Source organism: Ictidomys tridecemlineatus, chromosome 10 (assembly GCF_052094955.1).
Source record: "Ictidomys tridecemlineatus isolate mIctTri1 chromosome 10, mIctTri1.hap1, whole genome shotgun sequence".
NCBI lineage: Eukaryota > Metazoa > Chordata > Mammalia > Rodentia > Sciuridae > Ictidomys > Ictidomys tridecemlineatus.
In genome coordinates this window covers 101436810-101450842 of record NC_135486.1, presented here as the reverse complement: position 1 = coordinate 101450842, position 14033 = coordinate 101436810, and the positions used below count along the sequence as shown (strand labels likewise).

At 50.2% G+C, this 14033-nt stretch overlaps 1 protein-coding gene and 1 long non-coding RNA gene across 3 annotated transcripts in view; both read right to left on the bottom strand.

Annotated features, from left to right (window-relative positions):
- The window catches only part of LOC144367049 (uncharacterized), a 208620-nt gene that overhangs the window by 151156 nt on the left and 43431 nt on the right, over window positions 1-14033 (bottom strand). The gene's annotated exons all lie outside the window — the stretch shown is intronic.
- Window positions 1-14033, bottom strand: part of LOC144367404 (uncharacterized) — a 33777-nt gene that overhangs the window by 10012 nt on the left and 9732 nt on the right. Inside the window, exon 3 of one of the 2 annotated variants that reach the window (XR_013426761.1) lies at window positions 4284-5462. The exons of the other annotated variant lie outside the window; for it this stretch is intronic. The gene's annotated coding sequence lies outside the window, so the exon portion shown is untranslated. The remainder of the gene's footprint in view (window positions 1-4283; window positions 5463-14033) is intronic. 2 annotated transcript variants of the gene reach the window in all.

The window sequence follows — 14033 nt, the reverse complement described above, 5'->3', positions numbered from 1 at the left end:
TATGCATACTCAGGGATACAAAAAGGTAAATTAGATGTTTTTGTTTGTTTGTTTTTCTGTTCTGTCCTTTTTTTTTGGTTTGGGATCAGAGATTAAACCCAGAGAAACTTTACTGATAAGTCATATCCCCAGACATAAGGCCTGGCTAAGTTGCTAAGCTATCCTCAAGTTTGCAATCCTCCTGCCTCAGCCTCTGGAACAGCAAGGATCACAGGTGTGCACCAGTGTACCTGGCTGTAATTTTTTAACAATGGAAATGTAACTAAACTTTTTAAAATCCACTTCTTTCTTGCCTATTTAATAATAGTCTATCCCATTTGGCTCTGAAAAAAATAAACCTGGGCCTCAAAAAAGTGAGCAGATCATTTCAAAGTGATACACAGAAAGCTTTGGTGCTGAGCGAGCACACATGTCTCAGGCTCTGGTGCTGAGAGAGCACACATGTCTCAGGCTCAAGGGGGCAAAGAAGGTCCCTGACATCTGGAACATGACCACTCCTGGTCTTGCTTCCTGAAAGCCTCTAGGATCACCCTTCCAAGTACCTAGACCATGACTCCAGTCTATGAGACTTTTCAGGTTTGCACAGCTCTGCACTGAGGTGGGTGTTCCTTATGCTCTGGGAGCGGTTTCACTCCTTCACACTGGTGACCTGGCCCCTCAGCACCAGCATCCACAGGCTGACTGTCCACCTGTCTCCAAGGAATGGGAACAGAGCTTGGGAAAAAAAAGTCCCAAGGAAGTAGCTATCTAGAGGAGGCCTGTTCCAGGAGATTCCTCAGCCCAGGGCCCCCAGCAGCTTCCCTGAGAGGCTGCACCCCACACCTCAGGCTGTCCTCTAGGAGGAGCTGACCCAGGGCCTGAAATTCTGTTCACCCTGCAGGGCAGCTGTGGGCACCTTGTGGCAGCTCCAGGAGAGAATAGTGGCTGAGGATATGGACCCTGTGAGGCGTCCAAAGGGAACCTCTGCCCAAAAAATCTGACATGGTGTTTACACCTAGGGAAGATAAAAAGAGGAGCACAAGATTTTTACAGCTGTGAACTCAAGTTCTCTATACAGTTATATCTACATCAAAGAACCTTCAGAGTACTTGACTTGGCTAACCAGACCACCATGAGGGTGAAAAGACAGGGTTCTGTATGGAGAGCAAAAATTATCTTGGGCTATCTTAAGCCCTTTAATAGCCAATTATCTTAATTTCTGTATCAGACCACAATTCTCAAAACTATTAAATTTCTCAGAATATATCACTACCCTTATCAGACATCTAGTCCCCACCATCTACCAAAGTAAGAATATAATAACAACAGACAGAAAAAAATTCTTTTTTCTTTCTTCCTTTCTTTTTCTGTAGCCCACCAATCTGATGATCCTACCAATGCAATTGTATATGTAGTGATACAGTTTCTTTTATAAAAGTTCTTGTAGGCCAGGCACAGTGCCACACAAGTGTAATCCCAGTAGCTTGAGAGGATAAGGTAGGATTGCTAAATTCAAAGTGAGCCTAAGCAACTTAGAGAGGCCATTAGGAAATTGGTGAGAGCATGTCTCAAAATACAACTTAAAAAGGACTGATTGTGGTTCAGTGATTAAGTGCCCCTGAGTTCAATCCTTGTCTTTCAGGGTGGGACACATACATCATTTAGGGTCACTTGAATCCATGTTCCTGAATGTGGTAATTAATATTTGGATCAAAATGAACTATTTTTCATAGCTGGGATTGCCATTGCCTTTAATGTCAACAGCTTGAGAAACTGAAGCAGGAGGGTGAGGACTTACAGGCCAGGCTGGGCAAAATAGCCAGACCCCCATCTGAAAATAAAATTTAAAGAGCTGGGGATGAAGAACAGAAGAATGAATTAAACACTATTATCCTATGTGCATATATGACTACAGGACTGGTGTGAATCCACATCAAGTACAACCAGAAAAAGGAGCAGTTACACTCTATTTACGTGTGCCATGTATAACTAATAAAAACAAATTTAAGTAAATAAATAATTTATGTCAAAGTGGGGCAGGGGGGCTTGGAACATAACCCAAGATTCGATATCCTTAGGTTCTATAAACAAATGCCTTTTTCCTTTTAAAGTAATTATTTTGATCAAACACAGGGAACTGTTAAGTGATTATTCTTTCCCCTCAAGTATAATACTCACAAATAGAAAACAAATGCTTTCAAAAGTGTTCTTCTTACTAGGGATAGTGGCACATGCCTTGTTAGAATGGCCTTAGGCCTGAGCCTAAGCAACTTCATTTTAAAAGACCTGTAGTTTCACCAGGCACATCCACAGATCCCTCCAGTAAGGCCTCAAACAAGTTACTTCCCCTCACCCTGATAAAGAGAGTGAAGCCACTGGCAGGCTGTCCTTGCCTGATAAGAGGGAAAGGCAAGAAAATCATAGTGGAGATGACCCCAGGGTAAATGATGTCACTGAGAAATAAAGTGATAGCTGATAAGGATTGAAAGGGTGATCAAAAGCCCCAAAATTTAGTATAAATGATAAAGCTGATGAACAGGAATTCAGCCAGCTGAAACAAGGATACACTTAAGCTGGAGAGCCTGCTGAGCACCTGAAATCCCATCACTTGGCATCTTTCCTGAGTCCCTGGGAGATTCTCACCATTCTCAAACTCTACGCCTCCTCTGGACCTTGGTGAGAGGTAGAACTCCTCTCTACAACTTCCTCCTAAACTGGTCATTTGCTACACCAGGAAAAGCCTGCCTTGGTTCCAGACATAATCACCTTGGTCTGAGTGAGTGTGCATCAGCTGGACTCAAAGCCTAAGGCTTAAGACCTTTGAACTTAGCATGCAGAGGGAATGTCTGTCATTAGCCTGTCATGATTAAGTGTGTTTTGCAGTGCTTAGAATGAATATAGAATTGTTTGCTGTGAATTAATTAAGCTAGAATTGTTTGCTGTGAATTATGTCTATTGCAGTGCCTACATTAAGGATTGTTGTTTTCTTGATTAAGAACCTATACAGTTAAACTGTATTGAGTAGTTTGAGTGAATAAAGCATTGAAAGGGACAGAAGTGTGGGGACATTCTCTATTTCTCCCCTTGACTGCATAAGTCACAGTTTTGCTCCCTGGATATAGGCCTGTAATCCCAGGAACTTTGGAGGCTGAAGCAGAAGCCAGATTTACAGATAGGTAGTTTGGCAAATTGGTTCTAATATTGTGTATGATATATAAAACAGAGGCCATTATAGAGAATGCAGTCCTGGAAACCAGAGCAGCAATTGAAATTGTCCCCAAGGCCTGAATTTATTCTAAGGAACTGTTAATGAAACAGCTCCCAGCAAACAGGGAAGTGCTAATCCAAAAGCCACCCCAGGCCCTTCCTGCCCAGATTACTCCTCCATCCCACCTATCTCCCACTTTTTTGGACCTTCCCACCTGCATCCTATCACTGCAACATAATGAGAAACAAAGTGTGAGAAAGCAGAAAGAAGACTTTAGCTATAAAAGAGGGAAGACCTCCCCCTTACAGGGATTCCACCTTTTGGGTCCCCTTCTTCCTGCAGGGAGAAGTCTTTTCTACTGCCCTTTAATAAACCTTCTACTTTCCACTCTACATTTGCCTTGGTGTACTTCTCTGTTATACTTCAGCATTCGGGGAAGCAAGGACTCATCACTGGTAAACAGCAGTAACAGAAGGATCACAAGTTGGAGACCAGCTTCCACAACAAGTGGGTGCAGACCTCAAAATTCAGTAAAAGTGGAGGCTGGGGATATGGCTGATGAAGCTCCCCAAGTTTGGATCCCCAATTAAAAAAAAAAAAAAGAAATATTCTTTCCAATATTTCACTAGATGAAAAGTGACAATTAGCGGACGGTGTCCATTTGAACCCAGTGGGAAGAATGAATGTCTGGGTAAACTGTGAGGTGGAGGGAAGGTGGTGTTTTAGAAGGCAGGAGGTGCCTGCAATTTGGAGGACCTACAGCAGCCTCCAGAGGAGCTCCACTGGGAGAAGCAAGGTGCATTTGTGGCCCTGCTTCCTACACGTTGGGAAGAGTGGGTTGGGCCACCAGTAGGGAGCAAAGGGGACACCAGAGACCTGTGCCGGGGTTCCAAACTCAGGGAACCAGGGGACAGGGTCCAGGGTCACCCTCCAGCAGGGACTCTGCCACATTCAGCAGCTCACCTCAAAAACCCAAAACCCAGCTTACCCCATGAGACCAAGGGACAGGGCCACCGGCCAGCAGGGACTCTGCAGTGCTCCCCAGCTCACAGGCACACCAGGTGACGCATACCTTCATCCATGGTCTCAAACTCACCATTTTTGTCTTCTGTGGTGACCCGGCGTCCTCTCGCGGAACCTCCAGGACCCCGAGACCGTGGCGGGGGGGGGCGGGGGGAACACAGGCTGCTCAAAGTCACCTGAGACCCTGGAGCAGAGAACTCTCAGATAGAAGGATGAGGAGCAGAGTCGCTGAGGAAGAAAAGCCTGCGAGATTGCAGAAGCCCGCCCTTCGTCTCCCTCTGCGCACTGATTGGAGAGTTCCCCCAGCGTCCCAGATGGATGGCCTCCAGGCCCGCCTCTGCATCGTGACTGACAGCTAACATCATCCAATCACTAGGTGAAACTGGGCAGAGTGACAGATTCTTAGCCCCAGCCCTTTTCAGGCGGAGCTTTTCAGCTGTGCTGGGAACTAATCCAGGTGGGAAGCCTTGGTTTAGCCTCTGGTACAGAGGTGAAATTATCACTGAGCTATGCTTCAGCCATAGAGTGCTTTCTGAGCATGGCCAAGGCCCTGAGTTTAACCTCAACACAAAAACAAAGCACATTTTCTCAGGGAGGCTGAGACTGGAGGAGCCCAAGGTCAGGTCAGTGTCTGCAGTGAGACCCTCCCTCTCCCTTTTTTTTTTTTTAAATTTTTCTTAAGTTTTACATGGTACAATATTTATTTCTTTTTATGTGGTGCTGAGAATCGGACTCAGTGCCTCATGTGTGTGAGGCAGGCATCTACCACTGAGGTAAAACCCCAGCCCCGAGAGACCCTCTCTTAAAATAAAATTAAAAGGGTGGGGATGTAGCTCAGAGGTACAGGTCAAGCCCCACTGGGTGTATATATATGACCTCAGGCAAATTAGAAAGACACTCTCCAAATTTTTAAACACTTTTTAAAGATATCATATATATATGTGATATTTACTAATGAAACAATTTGAAAATTATTTTAGTAATTCTCATTATCTCCTGGCCTCTGATCTTTGAGGAGGCAGCCTGAGTTATAAAAGGAAACATTTGAGGTTGGGGCTGTGGCTCAGTGTTCCATCCCCAGCAGAGAAAGGGGTGGGGTTGGGGGAGGCAGGCAACCCTCTAAAACAGCAATGTGCAGCGGAAATAAAATGGGTGCCTTGTGCTCAATGTAGATAGTCTACATTCTACTATTATCAATTCTGATGTACAGACCTGACTCTGCTAATCCCACAAGTCTGGTCAGCTGTTTGCCCTAAAAGCAAAAAAGAAAAGGTATTGATTGAAAGCAGGAAATTAACTTTGACCAGAGCAGCTACACAAGGGACACAAGGAAATCCTGTCCTTACCCTGTGTTCAGGTGCTGACAAGGGCTTTGAGATTTTCTAGAATGGGAAATCATTGTCATGAATGTAAAGGGAAAATTGTATGTAGGAGTTTGTATTTATTGTAAAATAATAATATTGTATTATTATTGCAATAGGTGATATGCAAATAATATCATAACATGTAAAATTGTATTAAGTTAGGCTTCAGGCATCTGTAGTCTCATAACATGTCTGTGAGCTCTAGCTCATTTGCCCCTTGAAACATGTCATTCTATTGCACAGACTGACCTCATTATTTTCTCTCAGTATAAAGTCCCCCTCTTTTCTACCCTTTCCATGTCAAGGTTTCAGATGCACCAACATTTTCAGGAAAAGCCACAAGCCCATCTGCATCCTGCCTAAGAAGCAACGTACCCCCAGAAGCTGACCCAGCGCTCTCAGCTTCCTGGGTTTTAACTGATAGTTAAACCAGAAAGAAATATTAACCCTGCTCAGCTCTGCCAGAAAGCTCACATATAAAACATAAAAATTTGCCACTTGGGGCCAATACAGCCTATCATATTAACTCCCATAATGGAAAGTAAATACAATTTTATTCTCTTCTCTTAAGTTGGACTTTGTGAAGTCTTTCACATCCTGCACAGTGTCTCATATTCATTCTACCTAACAATATTGCCCATGGACAAGGGGGGCTCTTGTGTAAAAAGTGTGGGAACATGGGCACATAGCTGCCCAGAGCTGAGAATTGAATTCCAGGTGCATTTATTGTCCCCCATGTAGATATTGAATTGAGGGCGGGGGCACTTTAGCACTGAGCTATATCCCCAGCCCTCCTTTTCATTGTGCTTCAAACAAGGTGGGTGGGAGCATAATCGTGATGGATCTGAGAAAATAACCCCAAATGGTGACTCCAACCTGTTATCAGACCAATGAGGAAATAAGAAGTACAAGCATGGTGGTGCAGGACATTAATCCCAGCATCTCAGGAGGCTGAGACAGGAGGATTGCTTTTTCAAGCCAGCATCAGGAAAAATAGGTTGCTAAACAACTCACTGAGATCTTGACTCTAAATAAAACACAAAACAGGGCTGGGGATGTGGTGAAGTGGCCAAGTGCCCCTGGATGAATGGAAGGATGGGTAAATGGGTGGGAGGATGCATGGACTGATGGGAAGATGTATGTATGTCTGAATAGATGGCTGGATGAATGGGTAGATGGGTGGGTAAATACACAAATCCATGATGCATGGGAGTGAAAATGGGCAGATGGGTGGAAGGAGGGATGGCTGGTACATAGACAGATGTATAGATATATAGACAGATGCATGCTGATGGATTTGAGTAAAGTTAGTGATTTGCTAATCCTGAGAATAAAGGGCTCAGAAGAGAATACAATTCTACAAGCCTGTATGACATCATGTACACAGTTTAGCCAAAATAAGAAAAATCCCCACACTCTCTAAAATCCTTTGGCCTTTAAATTCCCCCACTCAGACCATCTCTTTTGCCCCAATTTTGGCTCTATCTCCCCCACACCCCACTAAGATAATTTTTCCCTAGTCCCCAGTCATACTGGGTATCAGGGTTTCTGCAAACTCAGGATATGCAAGTGTCTTTTGGACCCAATGCTTTCAAATCTTTTGGGTCTGAACTCAGCAGCTCCCCCCACAACAAGGTGGGAAGGGTCTACAACCGGATGGGCGAGTCTCCTCTACCCTGGCTATGGAGCTATGCAAGCTCCCCCAACACCCAGATAAGGGCGGTGTCCCTCCTGGCGTGGGGAGTCCCTGGTAACCTAGCTGTGGCAGTATATGAGTCCCACCGTCCAACATGCAGGTGGGAGGCTTCTCCTGCCTGGAAGTGCAAGTCTCCTCTATGCTGGTTGCAGAGGTACAGGAGCTCCCCCAAAACCGAGGTGGGAAGGGTCTCTCAACTGGAGGGGCGAGTTGCCTCTACCCTGGCTGCTGGGGTATATGTGCTCCACCTGACACCTAGGTGGGAGGGGACTTCCACCTAGGGGAGTGGGTGATTCCATTCTCTCCTGGATGCAGTGGTATACCAGCTCCACCTTACACCCAGGTAGGAGGGGTCTCCTTCCTAAAGGGGTGACTCCCTTCTACCCTGGCTGAGGGGGTATACCAGCTCTCCCAGGCACCCAGGTGGGAGGGGTCTCCAGCTTGGAGGGTCAAGTCCCCTCTACTCAGTCTGCTGTGTTATACAAGCTCCCCCACCCACCCAGATGGGAGGGTACTCCTGCCTGAAGGGCAAGTCCCCTTAATGCTGGTTGCACTGATATACTAGCTTTCCCTGACACCCAGGTTGGATGGGTTTCTCGCTTGGAGTGGGGAGTCACCTCTACCCTGGCTGCAGTGGTATAGGAACCCCCTCACACACCCAGGTGGGAGAGGTCTCACGCCTGGAGGGGCAAGTCTTCTCTACCCTGGCTAAGGTGCTATACAAGCATCCCCCTACGCACAGGTGGGAGTGATCTTCCGCAGGGACAGGCAAGTTCCCTCTATCCTGGCCAAGGTGGTATACAAGCTCCCCAAGAAACCCAGGTGGGAGGAGTCTCCTGCCTGGAGCAGTAAGTCCTCAGTAACCTAGCTGCAGAGGTATACGTGCTCCACCTTCCACACCCTTATGGGAGGTGTTTCCTGACTGTAGTTACTAGTCCCCTCTATCTTGACTGCAGGTGTATAAGATCTGCCTCTGACACCCAGGTGGGAGGGGTCCCTTGCCAGGAGTGGCAAGTCCCCCTCTACCCTGGCTGCTGCAGGTTAGGAGTTCCCATTACAAGCAGGTATAAGGATTCTCCTGCTTGGTGGGTAGAGTCCCCTCTACACTGCTTGCGGTTGTATAGGAGCTCCCTCAGAAACCCAGGTGGAAGGGGTCTCACACCTGGAGGGGCAAGTTTCTTTTACCCTGTCTGTGGCAGTATAGGAGATCCTGCTGACACACAGGTGGGAAGGGTCTCCTGACTGGAGCAGCGAGTCCCCTCTACCCTGGATGGGGAGGTATACTAGCTCCCTCAGACACCCAGGTGGGAGGGGTCTCCCACCTGAAATGGCTAGTCTTCTACCCTGGCTGCAGTGGTATAGGAGATCCCCTCTACACCTAGGTGGGAGGGGTCTCACGCCTGGAGGAGCAAATATTCTCTACCCTGACTAAGACTCTATATAAGCGCCCCCTCCCCCCTCACACACAGGTGGGAGTGGTCTTCACATGGACAGGCGAATCCCAGGGGTGGCATACAAGCTCCCCAATAAACCCAGGTGGGAGGGTTCTTCTGCCTTGAGGGACCAGTCCCCACTATCCTGGCTGCAGAAGTATATGAGCTTCTCCCCCACTCAAGTGTGAGGGTCTACCATCTGAAGGGTCAAACCCCCTCAATCTTGTCTGCAGGGGTATAAATGCCCCCTCCTTCCCCCAGGAGGGAGTGATCTCCCACCTGGAGGGGTTAGTGGCTGCTACCCAAGCTGCAGCTGTATATGAACCCCCTCTCGCCAGACACCTATGTGGGAGGGGTCTTTGGCCTAGAGGGGTCAGTCCCTTCTACCCTGCTGAGGCCGTATAGGAGTTACCCCCATTCCCAAGTGGGAGGTGTCTCCATCCTGGAGGAGTGTGTCGCCTCCACCCTTGCTGCTGGGGTATGTGAGCTGCATTTGACACCCAGGTTGGAGAGTTCTTTCACCCAGTGGGTTGAGTCACCTCTAACTTGGCTGCTGAGGTATACAGTTCCCCCATACACCCAGGTGGGAGTGCTCTCCCAGTAAAGGGGCAACTCCCCTCTATACTGGCTGCTGTGGTACAGGAGCTTCCCTGAAACTGAGGTGGGAGGAGTCTCCCGCTTGGAGGGTAGAGTTCCTTATACCCTTCCTGCAATGGTATAGGAGCTCACTAGGGCATCAGGTGAAAGGGTTCTCCTGCCTGAATGGGAGAGTCCACTCTACCCTGGCTTTGGTGGTGTATGAGCTCCCATAGACACCCAAGTGTGATGGGTCCCCCTCCTGGAGGGGAGACTTCCCTCTAACCTGGCTGTGACAGCATGTGAGCTCCCCCACACACAGGTGGGAGGGGTAATCAAACTGAAGGGGAAATTCCCCTCTTCCCTTTCTGCCATGTATATGAGCTCTCTCTGACACCCAGGTGGGAGGGGTCACCGGCCTAGAGGGGCTAGTGCCCACTACCCTGGCTGCAGTGGTATACTACTCCCTTCCCAAACCCAGATGGCAGTGGTCTCCCTCCTGAAGGAGCGAGTACACTCTACCCTGGCTGCAGTGGTATACTAGCTTTCCTTGACACCAAGGTAGGAGGGTTCTTCTGCCTGGAGAGCCAAGTCCCCTCTACCCTGGATGGGGCAGTATACAACCTCCCCCTGACACCCTGGTGGGAGGGTTTCTCGCCTGGTGTGGCAAGTACCCTCTACCCTGGCTACAATAGTATATGAGCTCCCCTTGATACCCAAGCGGGAAGGATATCCCATCTAGAGGGGTAAGTGGCCTCTATTTTGGCTAAGTGGTATACAAGCTCCCTGAGACACCCAGGTGGAAGGGGTTTCCCATCTGGAGGGGCGAGTCCCCTCAAACCTGGCTACTGCAGTATAGGAGCTCTGCTGACACCCAGGTGAGAGGAATCTCCCACCTGGAGGGTAGAGTCCCCTGGACACTGCCTGTGGAGGTATAGGAGCTCCCACAGACACCCAAGTGGAAGGGGTCTCATGCCTCCAGGATAAAGTCCCCTCCACCCTGGCTCTGGAGATATAGGAGCTCCCCCTCACACCCAGGGGGAGGGGTCTCTTGCCATGAGGGGAAAGTTCCCTCCACAATGGTTTTAATGAGATAAGAGCTCCCCTTGACAAAAAGGTGAAGAGGGTCTGCTGCCTGGAGGGGCGAGTCCCTGCTACCCTGGCTAAGGTAGAATACAAGCTCTCTGAGACACCCAGGTGGAAGAGGTCTCCCACCTGGAAGAGCGAGTCCTCTATACACTGGCTACTCCAGTATAGGAGCTCTCCTGACTCCCAGTTGGGAGGAGACTCCCACCTGGAATGTAGAATTCCCTGGACCCTGCCTGTGGTGGTATAGGAGCTCCCACTGACACCCAGATTTTAAGTGTCTGGAGGAGCAAGTCCCCTGCACCCTGGCTTTGGAGACATAGGAGCTCCCCCCCACACATCCAAGAGAAAGAGGTCTCTTGCCTTGAGGGGCAAGTCCAATCTACAATGGTGCAGCAGTATAAGAGCTCCCCCTGACAACCAGATGAAAGGGGTCTTCTTCCTGGAGAGGTGAGTCTCTGCTACTCTGGCTGCAGCTGTATACCTGCCCTGTATACCTGTATACCAGGCTGGAGGGGTCTCACACTTGGAGGGGCAAGTACCCTCTACCCTGGCTAAGGCAGAATTCAAGCTTACCATAGAATCAAGATGGGAGGGGTCTCTCGCCTGGAGGGGCGAGTTGGTTCTCCCCTGGATGCTGCTCTATAGGAGTTCTCAGAGACACCCAGGTGGGAGGGGTCTCCTCCCTGGAGGTGCATGTCCCTTCTACCCTGGCTGCAGTGGTGTAGGAGCTCCCTCTACTCCCAGGTGGGAGGGGTTCTGTGACAAGGAGGGGTGATTCCCCTCTCCCCTGCCTATGGTGGTATACGAGCTGCCCTCCACTATACCCATGTGTGAGGGGTCTCCAATATGGAGGGACGAGTCCCCTCTACTCTGGCTGCTACAGGATATGAACTCCCCTTGACACCCTGGTGAGAGGGGTCTTCCGCCTGGAGGGGCAAAAACCCTCTACCCTGGCTAAGGTGTTATACAAGCTCCTGGTGACACCCAGTTAGGAGGGGTCTCCTTGCTGAAGGGGCGAGTCCCCACTACCCTGGGTGTTCGGGTTCTTCTGCCTGGAGGGTTAAGTTTCCCCTAACCTTATTGTTGCAGTATAGAAGCTCCCCTGGACACCCAGGTGAAAGGGGACTCTACCCTGGAGGGGCATGTCCCCTCTACCATGGCTATGGTGGTATAATATGGCCCCCTGACACCCAGGTGGGAGGCTATCCTGCCTGGAGGGGCAAATGCCCTCTACCCTAGCTGTGGAGGTATACAAGCTTCCTCAGACACCCAGGAGGGAGGGGTCTCCCGCCTGGAGTGGCAAGTCCCCTCGACCCTGGCTTTGATGGTATACAAGCTCACCCCAGCAACCAAGTGGGAGGGTTCTTTCACCTGGAGGGGTGAGTCCTCACTACTTTGGCTGGTGCTATATAAGAGCTCCCAGGACACCCACCTGGGAGGCATCTCCCGACTGGAGGGGTGAGTCCCCTCTACCCTGGCTGCAATGGTATATGAGCTCCATTCAACACCCAGTTGGGATGAGTCTTCACCTGTAGAGGTGAGTCACCTCCAACATGGCTATGGTGGTATACAAGATCCCCCAGTCACCTAGGTGGAAGGGCACGAGTACCCTCTAACCTGGTTGGAGCCTTGCACTAGCTCCTCTGATACAGGGTTGGGAGGCATCTCCTGCCTGGAGGGGCGAATCTCCTCTACCCTGCCTGCGGAGGTATAGGAGTTCTCCCAGACACCCAGGAGGGAGAGGTCTCCTGCCCTGAGGAGAGATTCCCCTCCACCCTGCATGTGGAAGTATATGAATTCCCTCAGACATCCAGGTGAAAGGGTTCTCCCACCTAGAGGGGCAAGTCTCTGTTACCTTGGCTGCAGCTGCATAGGAGCCCCCTGTACGAACCATGGTCAGAGGAGTCTCTCGCCTGGAGGGGCAAGACCCTGCAACCCTGGCTGTGGCAGTATAGGAGGTCTCCTAACTCCCAGGTAGGAGATTTCTTCACCTGAAGGGGCGACAGACACCCAGGTGCATGGGGTCTCCCGCCTGCTGGTGCCAGAATACACTGTACCTTGGTTGGGGCAGTGTACTAGCTCCTCCAACAACCAGTTGGGAAATGTCTCTTGCCTGGAGGGTAGAGTCCACTCTACCCTGCCTGCTGAGGTATAGGAGTTCCCACAGAAACCAAGGAGGGAGGGGTCTCCCGCCTGCTGGTGCCAGAATACACTGTACCTTGGTTGGGGCAGTGTACTAGCTCCTCCAACAACCAGTTGGGAAATGTCTCTTGCCTGGAGGGTAGAGTCCACTCTACCCTGCCTGCTGAGGTATAGGAGTTCCCACAGAAACCCAGGAGGGAGGGGTCTCCCTCATGGAGGAGCTAGTCCCCACCAGCCTTCATGTGGAGGTATAGGAATTCCCTAAGACATCTACGTGAAAGGGGTCTCCACCGCCTTGAGGGGTGAATCACTGTTACCCTGGCTGCAGCTGTATAGGAGCCCCCCCCCCCCGTACAAAACCAGGTGGGAGGATTCTCTTGCCTCGAGGGGCAATTCCACTCTACATGGGCAGAGGTAGAATTCAAGCTAGCCTGGACACCAAGGTGGAGGGTTCTTTTGCCTGGAGGAGCCAATCCGGTATACCCATGCTGCAGAGGTATAAGAGCTCCACAGACAATCATGTCCCTTTTCATTCACCCAGGCCCAGGTGCTAGCACTTGGCTCTCCATTACTTGGCCCAGCTCTTTTCTTGAGCCCCTGGCCGCCCTTTTCGAGGACTCTGTCCATGTCCTTTGGTTTCCAGCCCCTTTTACCAGCCTCCTCCTGTGCTGGGTGTGGGTGGGGGAGCTCATATACCACTGTATCCCGGGTAGAAGGAACTCCCCCTCTGTTACCCTTATGCTGAGGTATCCTGGCACTGCCCTGACCCTCTGCTCCCCCCGCTTCTTTCTAACCTGGGCTGCTCAAATGAGTCCTGGCTGCCCACTGACCCAACCAGAAACTCTGCACCACAGGTATCACCTCATAGTGCCCGCTTTTTCCCCTCCTTTGGTCCAGGTCCCTCCCTGAGGATCTACTCACCTGGGGAAAAGGAGCGAAATTGGCTGACCTCTGCATCCTGAATGCTCCCAGTGGGAAATAGCCCTGCCACTCGCCTATGTCCCCTTTACTGCCTGAACCTTGATTCCTGGCAGTAAACATGTGACTTTCTCTGAACCAGTCCTGAGAAATCCTCTCCCTTCTCTCCAGTGCCCCCTTGCCTTGCATGCTGCCCCAACTCCAACTCAGACTTCCCTCACCTAGATCTATTACGCTCCAGTCCCAGGGCCTGGCTGCTCGCCTGAACCCCTGACCCCTTTTCACATGTCCTTTACCATAGCATGGAGTCTCTTTGTGTCCGGTCTGATCTAGGGGCCTCTTGCTTGTGCCCCCCAGCAGGCGCCTCCAGGTGCCCCTTGTGCTTTTCTCTTTCTTATTGTCCTCATGCAAACCCTTCCTCGCCTTCCTCTCGCAAATTCCTCTGGCCTTCTCTTTGAGTCTCTCATCCAAGAATGGTCGAGTGGGTACCTTTTCTAGGCTGCTGCCTTGGGTCCTGGGTCTCGCTTCTCTGAGCACCCAACAGAATCCCCCACCATGCCCTGCTGTCACCCTCCTCCTGTCCCCCTTCTCTTTCCAGGCCTCCT